General features: G+C 36.1%; 1 protein-coding gene across 1 annotated transcript in view; it reads left to right on the plus strand.

The window, feature by feature from the left end:
• Nucleotides 1-18,153, plus strand: part of LOC110259269 (olfactory receptor 4C46-like) — a 949,087-nt gene that overhangs the window by 915,519 nt on the left and 15,415 nt on the right. Inside the window, exon 3 of the transcript XR_014836595.1 lies at nt 17,582-17,688. The gene's annotated coding sequence lies outside the window, so the exon portion shown is untranslated. The remainder of the gene's footprint in view (nt 1-17,581; nt 17,689-18,153) is intronic.

Genomic DNA, 18,153 nt, shown 5'->3' on the forward strand with positions numbered 1-18,153 from the left:
AAAGACACATACACCCACATGTTCGTTGCAGCTCTGTTCACAACAGTCAAGGCATGGAAACCACTCAAATGTCCATCGACAGATGATTGGATTAGGAAGACCTGGTATATATACACAATGGAATACTATCAGCCATAAAAAATCCGGAATAATGTCATTTGCAGCAACATGCATGGAACTAGAGACTCTCTTACTGAGTGAAGTAAGTCAGAAAGAGAAAGACAAATACCATATGATATGACTTATATCTAGAATCTAATATAAGGCACAAATGAACTTTTCCACAGAAAAGAAAATCATGGACTTGCAGAATAGACTTGTGGTTGCCAAGGCAGAGGGAGCTTGGAGTTAATAGATGCAAAGTATTGCCTTTGGAATGGAATAGCAATGAGATCCTGCTGTGTAGCACTGGGAACTATGTCTAGTCACCTATGATGGAGCATGATAATGTACAAAAATAGAATGTGTACATGTATGTGTAATTGGGTCACCATGCTGTACAGTAGGAAAAAAAATTGTGTTGGGGAAATAACTATTAAAAAATGGTAAAAGAATAAAAGTTATACTGTTCAGTTAGTGCTTATTTCCCCTGATATTTTAGGTCATAAATAGTTTCTTCTTTGAAATGTGTATAAAAAACAGACTGGCAGAGTTCCCACAGTGGCGCAGCGGAAACGAATCCGACTAGGAACTATGAGGTTTCGGGTTCAATCCCTGGCCTTACTCGGTGGATTAAGGATCCGGTGTTGCCGTGAGCTGTGGTGTAGGTCATAGACATGGCTCGGATCCTGCGTTGCTGTGCCGTGGTTTAGACCACCAACTACAGCTCTGATTCAACCAAGTGCCGTGGGTGTGGCCCTAAAAAAACAAAAAGACCAAAAAAAAATAACATGAAAAATAAAACTTAAAAAAAAAAAAAAGACTGTCTATTCTTTCCTCTTTTCTGCTGCTTCCATTCCTGGACCATCAATTCTGTGAAAGTTAGTTCCTGCCAAAAATTAACCTGGTTCCCGTCCTGTGATTGCAGGTCCCTGATTTTATTACGTAGAAGGATGTAATCTCCCCATGAAGCTTGCTCTGCATAAAGACTCATATTTGAACTTTAGCCGCCTGCTTTGGTTCTTTATCTTTCCTCGTCTCATTTTTTCTCCAGATCTAACTTATACTATTCCATGCTGCGTGATTTCCCCTCTTTTCCTTCAGAAAGCAAGTTGAGCACAGGGCAGGCATTTCCTGAACTATCTGTCTGACTAGAGAGCCTTGTGGGGTCTCCAGAGAAGCGGTGACTAAGCCAGGCTAACGCAAGGATGGGGAGAAGGCTGTTGTCAGGCAGTGCCCACGACCTCAGGGACATTACCGTGGACAACAGCGAAGAGGCTTTCAGTGAAGCTCTGTTTAGAAATGCTTCTGGGAATATAATTTATTAGACTATTTGAAGGCTTATTAATTCTTGTGTTGTATATAAGTCATGTTCTCTTCTGAACTAAATTTCTTTTAGGCATCAGTGTAAAATAAGTGACTCCCAGGGCTGAAAATGTATGTTTGCTTTTGTGAGAAAATCAAAATATTTACGTATGTATGTATGTATGTATGCATGTATGTATGTATATATGTATGTATGTATGTATTTATTGAGTTGGAAGATCCACTGGTTCTTATGTCCCACTCCCCATGCAAACATTTAAAAATTTCGAAGACATGTTGATTTTCAGAATAATTTTAGATGAGTATCCTACCTGCCTTTGGATAATTGGTTTATAAATCACTCCTTTTTATTTCGGATTTAAATACTGGGAAGAATGAACAAAGTGAGCATCTTAGGAGGAAATTCTTCCTAACTGTACCTAAAATTAATCTTACAGCCCCTTGTATCTGATGGGCTGTGAATTAGTGTGTTAACCATGACACTTTTCTGAAGAATATTTTACCAGCTGTGCTTTAGTGTAGTTATACACCATTTAAATTTATTCTCTTTAGCTTAATTCTTAAGACTGTATTTTCTCATGTACCATAGGATGATTTGATTACTCTAACATTCTTAACTAACTTTAGTTTTAGTTGTACATTATGCACAGGCAGAATTCCAGTTTCAGAAAAAAACAGATGAGGTTAAGTTATAACATCTTCAAGTTGCAGTTTTGAACCCTATTTTGTATTGTACCTAATTGTATTGAACCCTATTTTGATGCTTTTATATTTTCCTTCATGTCCTTATCAAGGAATAGCCCAGTTTATGCTTGCACATATCGAATGATGAATAATTTTCTAACTTTCAAAAGCCTTGCCATCCTAAAATGGACTAGATCCATCTGATTGAATTAAGGTGAGTTTATAGCAGGCCATGATCTGATGCACCTGTAAGAAAATTGAACACACGCTAGAAATCCTACTTTAACTATAAGAGCAATTTCTCTTATTATTTTGCTAGCATAGTCTAAAAAGAATGCAGGATTTTTGTGCAATGCTACCAAAGAAATAAAAGTGATAATTTAACTATATTTTTAAAGTATTACTTTTAATACTTTAAAAACATCAATTTAGTGATTAGCACTAAGAAATACCCTAAGACAACCAGTCTCTTAGAGTAATTTTATTTTATTTTGTTTTGTCTTTGCTAAGGGCTAGGGGTTGAATCAGAACCGTAGCCACTGGCGTACACCACAGTCACAGCCACATCAGATCCAAGCTGTGTCTGTGACCTACACCACAGCTCAGGGCAGTGCCAGATCCTTAACCCACTGAGCAAGGAAAAGGATTGAACCTCCGTCCTCATGGATGCTAGTCAGATTCGTTTCTGCTGAGCCACAACGGGAACTCCTAATTTTATTTCTTTTCACTAACATATTGTCAAAATTAAAAATTTTCCTGATTATCCTCATAAATGTATGTGTAACATTTTTAAAGTTTTCTTCCTTTCTTCATTGGACTTAGGTATAAATCTGTGCCTGGCAATTTCAGAAACTGTTCCTTCAAAAAATACAAAAAGTGAAATAAAATGTATGGTTTGGAACTCTTCATGAGACTGGAGTTTTGCAAATTATTTCTTGTCATATTACATTAATTGTAAGATATATCCCTGTAATTATTCATAAAGACACATTAGGTGATCTGGTAGTCTGTCACCTTGCATATTTTTTTTCTGTTGAGATTAGGACTCAGAATACTCTCTCTCACTGTTACCCTCCATGACACCTCATCTTCCTTTGCTTTCAAACATGGGAAATAGCCACAAATTGAGTGGAAATCAAAATATCTGCCCTCTGGTTTTAACAATACTTTACTTTCTTATGCCAAGAAACTACTTTGATTATCTTGCTCTGCGTCTCTTTTACTGAAAATTGATGGTACGGATATATCAAGGCACACTCAGTTTAAGTTGTTTACTAACATATCTAATAGTTATTTTTACATCAATTTGTTGTAGCTAAATGAATCTATCACTGGCGTAAACAGTATGCTCTCTCCTAAACAAGGAATCGGCATTGGCTGTAATAAGGCAAGGAGGAAATTGATCAATGAAACAAAATTTACTAAACTCTATTGAGATGCTGTGAACTGTTGAACACCGTGAGCCTGATAGTTATCTTTCCTTTAAAAAAAAAAAAAATAGAGGTTAAGATGTGTCATAACAACATTTGACTTAGGAAAAATTTGAGGTTTTTTCCTTTTTCCTAAAATTAAAGTTGAATATTAATTTAAAATAGAATTTGGAATTGTAGCTCAGCAGGTTAAGAACCCGGCATAGTGTCCATGAGGATGCAGGTTTGATCCCTGACCTCACTCAGTGGGTTAAGGATCTGGCATTGCTGTGAACTGTGGTGTAGATGGCAGATGTGGCTCGGATTTGGTGTTACTGCAGGTGTGGCATAGGTCAGCGACTATACCTCTGATTGCACCCCTAGCCTGGGAGACTCCATATGCCGTGGATGTGGCCCTAAAAAAGACAATAAAATAAAATAAAATATAAAATAAAAAATAAAGAATCCGGCATTGCTACATTTTGCGCCATAGATTGCAGATGCAGCTCGGATCTGGTGTTGCCTTGCCTGTGTTATAGACCACAGCTGCAGCTCTGATTCAACCCTTAGCCCAGGAACTTCCATATGCTGCAGGTGAAAAAAGAGATAAAAAATAAAAATAAAATCAAATTGGTTTCTCATAGCATTGAGCATTTTCAGCTGCTGTACTAATTTACCTATTTACAGTGAATTTGTAAGTCAATGTGCATGATGGCTTCCAAGTAACTTTGCTACAAAAGCAGTCTGTATTTTATAAAGTCCTCTTAGGTGCCCCAGATAGGGTGCCCACATCTGACCAGACTCTGGTTGAAAGTGTACTGTAGGATTTATATCTCCACAGGGTATCAGGTAACCCCTCAACACCTTATAAAATAGCTCCTGGAGAGCACTCTCTATATTTTATATGCTCTTTACCTCTGTATAAATAATATCTCAAGATTGTACAATAAATGAAAATTTTAAGTTTTCCTTCCATTATTGCAACAAACAGGTCCTTTTGGGCTGACAATAAATCTATCATAGAGCTTTTTCTGTATTAAATTTTTAATTGAATTTTATTATATTTATTGCATATAAAACATACAATTCTTGAAAAAGTTATGAAATATGAATTATTCAAATATGATCAGGCAAATTATCTTTAATTTGTCATTTGCCATCAGAAATTTTGATTGATTCTACATACAAGGTTTTTCTGTAAATAGGAGAAATGAATGAATTTGTTGATTGTTTTTCACAAATTCACTCAATCGAAATTTATATTTTGCTGCATAGTTTCAACCTTCTTTACTTTCAGTGTTCCCGAAACTATTAGTTTCAAACATCCAATTTATATTTTTTGTTCACATGGCAAGGGTGATCTTTTTTAAACAAATTAAGTAATTCAAGTTGATATAATTTCAATAAATTTGCATTCTTGAGGATACAGTCCCAAATAAAACAGAAAATCTGTCCATATCATCCTGGAAGAAGTGCAGTTGACCCAATGGAGAAAGCTTATATATTTAAAAATGTGTATATTTTTAAAATTATATAAATTAAATTTTGTCATTATCTAAATAATTAACAACAATAAAATATTTTCTCTATCATTTAAATATCCTATGGTAATGTTGAAAATTAACTTCATTTTTCCCATGATGACATTATTTCACAATAAATTTGTAAAATAAGAGAAAAAATGAACTTAAATCTAAGAGATAACTAGTGTTACTACGAATGGATGTTGTTTTTCGTAAAAGTAAAATTATTATTTATGATGCTAGTTTTAAATGCAGATTCATGATTTTTCTTTCCAGATATTTAAGCCCTCTGTTTATAATAGATGACAATATGAATTATATGGAAAGCCAGAGCAATGTCTCAGAATTCATTCTTGTGGGACTTTCTTCTGACGAGAACATACAAACATTTTGCTTTGTGCTTTTCTCATTCTGTTATATTGGCCTGTTGATAGGAAACTTTCTGATTCTTATTTCTATTAAATGTAGTCCTCTTTTTCAGCAACCTATGTATTATTTCCTCAGCCACTTATCTTCCATGGACATCTGCTATACCTCTAGCGTTACACCCAAATTAATTGGTGACCTGCTTGTGGAAAGAAAAACCATTTCCTATGGTAATTGCATGTTACAGGTTTTTTCCATGCATTTCTTTGGGATGATTGAAGTCTTAATTCTTACAGTCATGGCCTTTGATCGCTATGTTGCCATCTGCAAACCTCTCCACTACATGAGTATCATGAGCTGGACAAGATGCAATTTCCTAGTCTTAGCTTCTTGGGCTGGTGGAGCCGTTCACGCCTTTCCTCAATTTTCTATGATAATCCAGTTGCCTTTCTGTGGTCCTAATGAAATTGATCACTATTTTTGTGACATCTTTCCTTTGCTGAAAGTTGCCTGTACCGATACCTACATCACTGGTGTCATTATGCTTGTCAATTCGGGAATGGTGACCTTAACATTTGTGGTTTTATTTTTTTCTTATGTCATTATATTATTCACTTTAAGACATCACTCAGCTGAAGGAAGGCGCAAAGCCCTCTCCACCTGTGGCACTCACATCACTGTGATAGTTTTATTTTTTGGACCTTCAATCTTTGCCTATCTTCGACCTCCCACCACTTTCCCTGAGGACAAAGTATTTGCACTGTTTTACACCATCATTGCTCCTATGTTTAATCCCTTAATCTATACGCTAAGAAATTCAGAGATGAAAAACACCATGAGAAAAGCCTGGTGTCAAACATCATAGGTAAACATTTTTATTAAAAGAAGTCTGGAGGCACCTAAATGTGGAAGAGCTAACATCTATCTCACAGATTAATTGGCCATTGTTGTCATTTTATGAATGACAGAAAAAAGGACCTAGTAAATGACACTTATTCAACCACACAGAAAACAGACCTGACATTTAGTTAAGTTTTTGGGGTTTTAAGATGGTGTGAGGGGGTTTACATGCATAAATGCATCTGGCTACAAATTGAAGCAATGATAAATAAGCAAAAAATTTGATGCAAAAGTGAAAATGTTAATAATTTCTTAAAAAATCAGTTTTAGGAGTTCCCGTCGTGGTGCAGTGGTTAACGAATCTGACTAGGATGAGTTTGCGGGTTCGATTCCTGGCCTTGCTCAGTGGGTTAAGGATCTGGCATTGCTCTGAGCTGTGGTGTAGGTTGCAGACGCGGCTGGGATCCCGCGTTGCTGTGGCTCTGGCATAGAGCGGCAGCTACAGCTCCAATTAGACCCCTAGCCTGGGAACCTCCATATGCCGCAGGAGTGGCCTAGAAAAGGCCAAAAAAAAAAAAAAAAAAAGATCAGTTTTAGGAGTTCCCTTTGCAGCTCAGTGTAAACAAACCTGACTAGTATCTATGAGGATGTGGGTTCGATCCCTGGCCTCGCTCAGTGGGTTAAAGATCCAGCATTTCCGTGAGTCATGGTATAGGTTTCAGATGTGGCTTGGACCCTAACTTGCTGTGGCTGTGCCGTAGGCTGGCAGCTACAGCTCAGATTCAACCCTAGCCCAGGAATTTATGTATGATGGAAGTTTTAGGTGCGGGTCTCAAAACAAAACAAAACAAAACAAAAATCGGTTTTAGTGGCAAGTCTATATGATGTTTCATCTGATGCAATATTCTGTATAACAAAGGAGCAAATCAACAGTTTTAATACTGAGTTTAATTTATGATAGGATCTTCATGTAACTGACCTCAAGTGGTATTTAGAAATAAATTACACAATAAGAAGTTTGTATAATAGAATTTTATTTAAAGAGATTCCTTGGTGGTAATTCTCTTCCCTTCTCATTGAGAGAAAAAAAAATAAAAAGATGGAGTGAGGTTAGTTACTCAGAATGTTAAAAACACACTCACTGATCAGCCCAGTGGTCAGAATTTTTTCAAATCAATAAAGGAACATAATCATAAAGTGCAAAAAATTAGTAGGAAATCACTAGTTATGAGATTCAGAACCTTACATGTTACATGAGAAAAACATCAGCAAAAAATAAATATCAAACAAACTACAATCAAAAAGCACTATGACACAAATCTTGGAAATGAGCACCAATAACAAATTGTCTTTATGACTATCATGAAAAGAGACAACTGAGGAATATTTCTTAGAGAAACCTGAAAACATTTTTGATAACAATTTTTTGGGTGCATCTCAAGTAGGATGCAAAAAAAAAAATTATCTCTTACAAAACAGCAAATGCCATAAGAGAAAAGATAGTGGATAATGGAGTTATATGAAAAGGAAAATTGAAATATACAAACACTTTTTTAACTCTGTTAGTATAAAGCAAATATTACAACTTTTATAAATATAATTTATATGGGGGTATAAAAAAGAGGAGAAAAATAATGAGGGAGATACAGAAAATTGACAGAACACTGTAAACCAACTATAATGGAAAAAATAAAAATCATTAAAAAAATGAAAACAGACACACAAACAGTCAAACTCATAGAAAAACAAATCGGAATTCAGGTTACCAGAGGTGGGGGTTGACGAAAGGAGGAACTGGGTGGGGTAGCCAAAGGTACAAATTTTCAGTTATAAAATAATACTAGGGATGTATTGTATAACATGATTAGTATAATTAACAATGCTGCATGTTATATATGAAAGGTTTTAAGAGAGGAAATCATGAGTTTTCACCACAAGAATTTTTTTCTTTTACTTTTCTTTCATATCTATGTGAAATAATAGATGATCACTAAACTTAATGCAGTAATCGTTTCATGATGTCTGCAAGTCAAATTATTATGTGTATAACTTAAAATTATACAGTGCTATTGGTTAATTATATCTCAATAAACCTGGAAGAAAAATGCAAAATATATTAAATGGCACATTTATAATTAAAGTAAATAAAGTGATATTTATTGCACCTTTTATCATGGGTCCCCAGGACATTTATTTTTGAGACGTTATAAAAAGTATGTTTTTCTTGAGAAGGTGGACTAAATACCTTCTGACATTGTATGAGCCAAAGAAGCAAGTTACTGTCAATCAGATTCCAATCTGCACTTTAAAGGATCCAACCAGTTCCGGGTGTGACCACCTGGATTTAAAGAACACACGATATGTCTTTCTAAAGCGCATTACTGATCATATCCATACTCTAAAAATTTGTACGGAATGCTCTTTACCTTGGAATAAAATCCAGTATTCTCCTTGTTCATCAGAGATTTCCCCACTTTGGTCCAAATCTGACTTACTAATGTCAGAAGCCACTAGTTGGAAGAAAGTATGGTGTTACACTGATAGGCTTTGGGGTCAGGGAGACCTGAGTGACTTCTAACTCTCTAAGGTTTTACCTACAGGTCTTGGTAATTTGCTTTAATTATGTGTATCCATTTTTTAAATGCCTGTTAAATGGGGTAATATTATACTTTATAAAGATGAATACTTCCTGGGGTAGCACATGAATTTTTAGGGTGGCATATAGCTACCAGAAACTCATGTTAGATACTTTTCTTCTTTCCCTACATTTTTCTCTTTGTTTCCCTTTTGCTCGGATGCTTCCATTCAACTACACTGGACCCCTCTACATTCTCTAAATGTCCTAGTCACCTCAATGAGATTTTTCTTGTCTCCTCTGCTTAGGATATTCTACCACCGTGCTTTAAGGTACATATCTTAGGTACAGTTCACACTTCAAAGATTATCTTGTTCAGGAAGATTTCGTAGATTGATCAACAGGGCAGACATGTCTGAGTCCTTCCTTATTCTTTTACTGCCATTCAGCTGTGCATTTAACCTGTTTCAAATAATACAATGCTGTATGCTAGTGTTTCTTCTCATTAACTGGGTTTTTCTAATATGACAAAGACAGAAGATTATGTACCATATCTTAATTTTCTTTTATCTCTCTTTTTTCTAGCAATAAACTTAACAGAAATTAAGATGTAAACAAGCAGATACTTAGTTAAATACAAAGATTCTATTGTTTCTCCTTATTTGACTGTATATATTGTTCTCACAGATCTAGAACTTTTCCTTATACCGTTAATCATGCATTAATAATTATAAAAAAGTGATGTCAGAAAGGCTAAAAAAGTAACATCTATCCCATTTCCCAGTCATGGTGTGATTGAAGTCCCGCAGACTTTCAACCCCTAGTAATGTCTTTTTAGTTATTTATTTAATGCAGTAAGGAGGCACTATTATTTTAAGTACTGTTTACCTCCTACTCATTGAACCTCATAGCCAAGCTCAGCTCCTTGCTTTGGTGGCTATTTCATTAGACATTTCTCTCTCCCAGGCACTTGCCTTTTCTCAAGTGACTATATTGCTGCCACGGTTTTTTCTTTTTTCCTTTCTTTTCTTTTCTTTGAGATGTTATAAAAAGCATGTAAGCTTTCCTTGAGGAGTTGGACTAAATAACTTCTTTTCTTTCTTTTCTTTCCAGTGTTTTCATTTCCTTTCTTTTCTTTGCTTTTCTTTTCTTTCTTTTTTCTTTATCTCTTCTCTTCTCTTTTTTGGCTGCCCCCAGCAGCAGTGTATGGAAGTTCTGAGCAGCAACTCTGGATCCTTAACCCACTGTGCTGGCCCAGGGATAGAACTGGCATCTCCACATAGACAAGTAAAACCATTAGTCCACTGCACCACAGTGGAAACTCCTCACACAATTTTCTTGACTGAATTACTCCTGCCCTACAACCAATCAAAATCCAATGAAAAAAAAAAAAAAAAAAAAAAAAACACGTGGAGGTTGTATGTAATGTTTATCTTTAATGCCAGAAACCCTTTTTTTAATGTTTCAACTCTTACAAACTGTAAATAATTAATATAGGGAAATCTCAATTAAATAGAATTGGGAGATCAGAAGAGGGGAGCTTTCACACAAAGGAAGACTTTTCTTTCCTGTCAGGGACTCAGCCAATGAAAAGCCATAGGCTCTTCATTTACTATAACTTTCCTAATGTTTCTTCTCTCTAAAAGAGTTTTTCTCAGAGTTCCCGTTGTGGCTCAGCAGGTTAAGAGCTGGACAAGTATCCATGAGAATGCAAGTTCCATCCCTGGCCTCACTCTGTGGGTCAAGGATCCAGCATTGCCACAAGCTGCAGCATAGGTCACAGGTGCAGCTCAGACCCAGTGTTCCTGTGGCTGTGGTGTAGACCCAGTGTTGCTGTGGCTGTGGTGTAGGTCTGCAGCTGCAGCTCTGTTTCCATCCCTGTGGTTTTGATTCGACCCCTAGCCTGGGAACTTCCGTATCTCATGGTTGGGGCCCTAAAAAAAAGAAAAGAAAAAAGAAAAAGTTCTTCTTCTCATTCTTTTGGGGGACTTGCGCATGGATCACCATGGTTGCAGACCCCAAATTGCAATTCTGCACTGACCCTGAATATACTCACCTCTGCTGGAGAGAAGTCCGGCAGTCTGTTTGTTTCAGGTCAACAGACACTTTCACACATTTAAATAATAACTTTTCCTTTTTTTTTTTTTCCTCCTGGAGCCATTAAACCTAAGTTATATGAGGAGAAAATGTTCTGTCTATTCAATAGGAAATAGATTTGACAGGTTTTCCACAGTTCTGTTTGATCTGGTTTAATGTAACACTTTCCAAAAGTATTTGGATTTTTTAAAGTCTAGATACACATGTTCTGAATACACATGTTATAGGCACATCATTTAAACTTCAGGACTCTCAGATTCCAGGCTGGGAAAAATTTAGAAGTCTTGCATGGGACTTTAAGGAAATAGTAGAAGTTAAAAGCTCAGATTCCAGGCTGGGAAAAATTTAGAAGTCTTGCATGGGACTTTAAGGAAATAGTAGAAGTTAAAAGTTGTGACAGTTTTATGGCAACTTCCTGCCTCAAACTCTCCCTATTTCTCCCCCTTTTTCTCAACTTTATACCTGTCTCCCCTAAGGCTAATTTATCCCCTCTGGGCTATTCTAGTGTTCTCTGCAATATCTGAGAGAGGTCCAGGGTTGTGGTGTCACATGTTCTGGATATTTCCATCTTTTCTTTTTTCTTTTTTTCTGTCTTTTCCTCTGTACCTGTGTTTTGAACTTTCCAAGGACACATTGATTTCACTAAGTATCTCAGACTAGCTGCTTCCTATGATAGTGCACACAATAGTCTTAGTTTATTCAAGTTCTAGAACTTTTTCTTTTTAGGGGTCTTTTGTCTTTTTTTTTTTTTTTTTTTTTTTTTTTTTGGTCTTCCCGCGACATATGGAAGTTCCTAGGCTAGAGGTCGAATTGGAGCTATAGCAGCCAGCCTACACCACAGCCACAGCAACACAGGATCCAACCACCTCTGCAACCAACACCCCAGCTCATGGTAAAGCCAGAACCCTAACCCACTGAGCCAGACCAGAGATTGAACCTGCATCCTCATGGATACTAGACAGGTTTGTCACCACTGAGCCACGATGGGAACTCCCTAAAACTTTTCTTTTACTAAATTTGAATTGGTTGCATCACAAGGAAAACTGGACTAGCAGCTAACATCAGAGGTAGATGGAGGGTCTTTCTTAGGTGTTAAGTTTCCACATTTCGGTTTGGATCAAGGTTCAGAGCCACAGGATTAGAATATCTACTCACAATCAGGTGATTTTGAGGTGATGGGATGTGCCAGATGCCTTGACCTTAAATATAAGCTCTGTAGTGAGTAAGAAATATTTATGGTGGTCTAGCTGCTTGACCTTGCACATAGCCCATATGACATTCCTGTTTTAATTCTTGGTATATAGTAAATATCCCATGTGTGGGTTGAGGAAATTCACATGAGAATCTTGAGGCCCCCTGAAAGTACATTTTGGCACATTTACTGTCCTAAATCCCAACCTGTCTAGTTTGCTGCAGTTCTTACCCCATGTGCTTCATTCATATAGGTACAAGTTTTAAGAAGACTGGCTTTAGAATTTGGGGGTTCTAACTAAAATGGTTACAAATCTCATGTTAAGTTCAAAGAAAATTTATCTCTTCTTATTTGAGTTTAATTTGCTTATTACAACAAGGTCTGGGTGCTCTAAGTTTGAGCCACAGGCTCATGTACTGTATTGTTTCTCTGATCTCAAGTATGGCTCTCTGTCTTGACACTTTTGGGGTAGTCATGCAATTTTATAATATCATAAATAAATATGTAAAAGTATATTGCTGGAACATAGAATGTAGAGATTGGGTAGATATTGCCAAACTACAAATTTACAGTACTATCAGAAATATGAGTTCCATTTCACCATTAATAATTTGTTTTTTTCCCTTTTCTCTATTTCCTCTTAATTAATTTTAATAAAATTTTCTGAGTTTGATTAATTCTTTCAAGAACCAACCATTGTAATTTTTTTCATTTCTGTATTTTGTATTGTTATGTCATGAATTTCTTTTCTGATTTATTATGTCCTTATTTCCATATAGTTTGGATTTAACTTAATTTCTCTTTTAACTTCTCTTCCTGAAACTTGATTCCTAGTATATTTATAGAGCATTGATTACCAAACATAGTTGCTTTTAATGATAGACTACTTTTTTATTTTATTTTATTTATGTTATTTTATTTTGTTTTTTTAGGGCCAAACCCATGGCATTGGAGATTCCCAGGCTAGGGGTTGAATTGGAGCTGCAGGTGCTGACCTACGCCACAGCCAACTCAACACCAGATCTGAGCCACATCTGCGACCCACACCATAGCTCACGACAACACTGGATCCTTAGCCCATTGAGCGAGGCCAGGGATCAAACCTGCGTCCTCACGTATACCAGTCGGGTTCGTTAACCACTGAGCCATGAAGGAAACTCAGGAATACCTTATTTACTTAGGATCACTACATTTTCAAAGCCTAAATTTAGAAATACCCATTTTTTTGTATTATGTTGTTTAATGACTACTTGAATTTGTTATTTAATCTCTGAAAGCTACTGTATTTTACATGTATAATAGAGGTGATAATACATATGTCAAAATACACATTATTAAGTATATTAAAATACAGTGAACATGAACTTCCCAGTAATCGCTCAATACATTATTTTATTATCTTGCTAGGTAGTTTGATCCAATGAGATTTGATACCATTAAATTTGATTTTTGGTGTTCCCTTGTGGCAGAGCAGGTTAAGGATCTGGCGTTGTCACTGCAGAAGCTCCAGTTGCTGCTGTGGCACAGGGTCAATCCCTAGCCCAGGAACTTTTTTTTTTTTTTTTTTTTTTTTGTCTTTTTGCTATTTCTTGGGCCGCTCCCGCGGCATATGGAGGTTCCCAGGCTAGGGGTCTAATCGGAGCTGTAGTCTCCAGCCTACGCCAGAGCCACAGCAACGCGGGATCCGAGCCGCTGAGCAAGGGCAGGGACCGAACCCGCAACCTCATGGTTCCTAGTCGGATTCGTTAACCACTGCGCCACGACGGGAACTCCAGGAACGTCTACATACTGCGTGCACAGCCAATTTTTTTTTTTTAATTTTTTTAAGTTTTAAATGCGTGAACAAATGCTTATGCATGTGGTGTAGAAAGGGAGACTAACTAAACTTCAGTGCATGCAGACAGGATTGAGTCTAAACAACCAGTAAATATTCAGAGATAGGAAAAAGAACAGCAAGGTAAACAGGATAATACTTGCTTCCTTCCTCTGATTTTCCCATCTCTTTGTTACCTAATAATGCCAAGTTTAGTGGGAAAAGACTGTTTATATTTTTATCTTTTCTTTTTCTTCTAATCCCCAACCAACGGTTCCAGTAATGCTCATCTAGAAACAAGTAACTTCATACCAATTATGATATTGTAGGTCATCGATTTTACTGACCTGTCTACTCTGCATGCTTAGGATCTTGATAATGGTCCATGCTTGGAATGTAAATACCTGATTGGTTCTTTCTCCTACCTCATCTCCGGTTTGCCTGAAACCTAACCTAATACTATTAGAGGCTACATTAGTTTACTTCCTATTCTTCAGAATGCTGGAAGAGCATAGAGCAGTCAGATTTGCCTGAACTGCTCTGGCTATAGCCTTTTGGGCCTGTAGGGAAACAATGCCTGGGAAAAAAAAAAAAAAAAAACTAAGGGAAATGTGGAAAGTAAACACCCAGGGAAAGCAGGGACATGACCATGGAACAGTGGCTTAGCAACATTTGGCCTGGATCTATTTAGAAATGCCTTTGAGAATATCATTGCTCAGCGCTTTCAAAGACCTATTCATTTCTGGGTTGTCAGTTAAGTTTATATTCTGTTCCTTTCAACCAAATTTTCTTGGAGCATAGGCATAAAATAAATGACTCCTAGGGCCTGAATACCTGTGTTAGCTTTTGCAGGAATATAATATATTTTGTTTATTTTTTAGTAAATTAGTATTGAGATGTTAAATTGGCATTCTGACTTCCTAGCCGGCTTTGCTGAGGCATAAATATTCACGTCTCCTGGCAACACTGGTAGTTCTAGTGAATATTTAAAGTCCCTTTCCCTTGCAAACCTAAAGAAGTTTTAAGATGGGTTGATAGTTCTGAAATATTTGTGGAGAATTAATCTGGATGTCTTTGAATTTCTGGCTTGTAATTCCATGAATATTACTGCAGATTTTTTAACTGGAGATAAACTGACAAAGTGAGTATTTAGGATAGAACTCTTTTTGATGCATCCTAAAAATAACCTGATATCCGCTCAGAGTTGATGGTGGTGAATTATTCATGTCACCTTGGTTTGGGAAGGGTCCCACCAACCAGGTGCTAGGCTAATTATATTATCTTTTATTTCTTCTATATAATTTCATTTAAAGGATACAATTTTGTAGCATAGGATGATTTGATTACTATAAACATGTTTTACCATACTTTAGTTTTATTTATGTGTTATATATAAGCAAAGCTGTTGATAAAAAATAATAGAGTTAAATTTAAAACATTTTCTAATTGGCAGTGAATTTTACTGTGTCCCATTTTTGTGCTGTCATCCAATCCTTTATATTACTGTTAAGAAATATCCCAGTTTATGCTGGGATAAATAATTTCCTACATTTCAAAGCACCTGTCACCCTAAAATATACTAGTTTCATCTGAAGCAACTAAGGTAAGTTTATACCATTCTATATGCTGATGCATTAAAAAAAAGTTTGGGAGTTCCCGTCATGGTTCAGTGGTTAACAAATCCAACTAGTATCCATGAGGAAGCGGGTTGGATCCCTGGCCTCACTCAGTGGGTTAAGGATCCAGTGTTGCTGTGAGCTGTGGTGTAGGTTGCAAATGCTGCTCAGATATGCGGTGTAGGCCAGCGGCTACAGCTCCAATTTGACCCCTGGCCTAGGAACCTCCATATGCTGTGGTGCAGCCCTAAAAAGACAAAAAAAAAAAAAAAAAATTGAATATGTAGTGGAAATTTTAATATAATGTAAGAGCTTATATTCTTATGCTAATAGCTTGAACAAAAGGGCACTCTGAAATTTTAGAAGGTATTACAAAAAAGTAAAGTGAGTGTTTGATTATATTTTCAAAGTGCAAAAAAATCAAGCTGGTGATTAGGATTAAATATTCCCTAAGGGGAAGAATCACATCAAACTAGCTTAAATGCTTTTGCTAACAGATTACTGAAATTAAAGTTTATTTGGTTAATTATTAAAACTATGTTGTGAATTTTTTTTCTTTATTTTTCTCACTTGTCTTAATAGTGTGTATGTGCATAACAGTTTCTGTTTCTAAATGAATCACTTAAAGAGGAAAGACTATGTAAAAAAAAAAAAAAAGTGTTATGTACCACTTTGTCACGGGAGTATTTCACATTACCTCATGTATTCCTCATTAGAAATGTGAAGTATGCTATTGTATTATAATGGTAAAATGAGTAAAGTGAAGCTTAAAAAGATGAAGTAGTTCCAAGATCACACTAGACACCTTAACATTCCTTGATGTTTCCACATCTTTTTGTGCTGCCCCTGCTCTAAACACATGTTCAGCAATTGCCTGATATTATTTTACAAGTTGTGACTTTAATTTTTATGTACGAGTTTTCCTTAATATCTCTCAGATCCAAGTGTAGTTTATATGACAGTGATTCTCTTCTCCTGAGTTTCCCCTTTTCTCCCTGCTGACAACCCTGATGATAAAGCAACTTCCCTAGGATTACAGGATGAGATTTTTAAATGCTATTGTAGATTAAATGCCAACGATAATCTAGAAACCAAATGAGAATCTTGATCAAAGCATTTTATATTTAGCTAAAACCAAAGGACATTTATTTCAAAGTGATTTAGAATCAGAGCATTCTGAAATACATATTCATATTAATCCTTTATCTCTTTACATACGTAAAATCAGACAACAAACTGTCTGATAACCCATTATCTTGCCATTTTCTTCTACTCAGGTAAGAATTCAAAATAGTGTTTTCCTTGCTATCCTCTGAGGCACCCTTCCCCGACCCACTTCAGCCTCAAGGATGAGATGTAGCCCCAGATAAGGCAGAATCAGGACTTCTCACTTCTAACTTTCACAGTGACTGACAACTCAGCAATGGTTGCCTTAGTTACTTGTGTTGTCTTCTTTGTTTCTTATGTAATTACTTTATTCTAAAACCCAGAGTAATTACTTAGATTCTCTGGATCTGACTTTCATCTGTTTAAAACCAGAGATTCGGATTAGTCAAGCGATTTTTACCTTTAAAAATTGTTCACAGTCTACTTGTATAATAGTCATTTTTAAATTAAATCATTTTAGGCAAATAAATGTATCTGAAAATTAAAATTATTTTTCATTTTATTTACCAAAAATCAGTAGCAATTGCAACAAGTAGAAAATAGGTGGACCCTTACCCTGCCTAAAACTTTTCAATACTCATTGGTTAAGGTTAGCTAAAGAACATTCAATGATGGATAATTATTCTTAAAGAAGGAACAAACTGAAGATTACTCCTATGCGAATTGAGACTTTGAATAAATTATAATAGTTGATGTTCCACAGTACAAATAGTTTTTCAAATGCCTACCTGATAACTCTATTGCATCTATAATATTCTCCAAGACTATAAAACACATAAATATTGACTTTGAGAATTACTAGGTGGATGGTTTTGATACAACCTTGTACAGAATCATCCCATTTGTTTTTTGTTTCTTTGTTTGTTTCTAATAGACATCATGGGGCAAGGATTTGACTGTACCATCACATCCAGACTAAGATAGAAGGTGTAGTAGCTTTTGCAAACCCATTTATGAGATAATTCCTCATCAGTGAGTAAGGTAAGTCCTAGAAATGCATCATCTCTATCCTCCATTTATTTTGCTCTGATTAAATAATGTCTTAAGATTATGCATTAGAGGATCCAGCATTGCCCTGAGCTGTGGTGTAGGTTGCAGACGCAGCTCGGATCCCACATTGCTGTGGCTCTGGCATAGGCCGGTGGCTATAGCTCCGATTCGACCCATAGCCTGGGAAACCTCCATATGCCTTGGGTACAGACCTAGAAAAAGATAAAAAAAAAAAAAAAAAAAAAGGTTATGCAGTAGATATATAAGATGAATAACTATGAATTGTTTATTTGTTATTGCACAAATACCAAATGTGCTGCCTGACCACAAAGTCTGTCTAAAGTTATCTTCTGTATCACATTTGATGAAGATTAGTTAATTAGATTGTAAATAAAAAGTATGTAATTTCTAGCAAACGCCATGGCTATGCTAACCTATAAAACTTGGGAGGAATTC

The sequence above is a fragment of the Sus scrofa genome, chromosome 2, assembly GCF_054392235.1.
Source record: "Sus scrofa isolate SSC_HxYL_T2T_F1_AM1 chromosome 2, Sscrofa_HxYL_maternal_Yorkshire_Landrace_v2.0, whole genome shotgun sequence".
NCBI lineage: Eukaryota > Metazoa > Chordata > Mammalia > Artiodactyla > Suidae > Sus > Sus scrofa.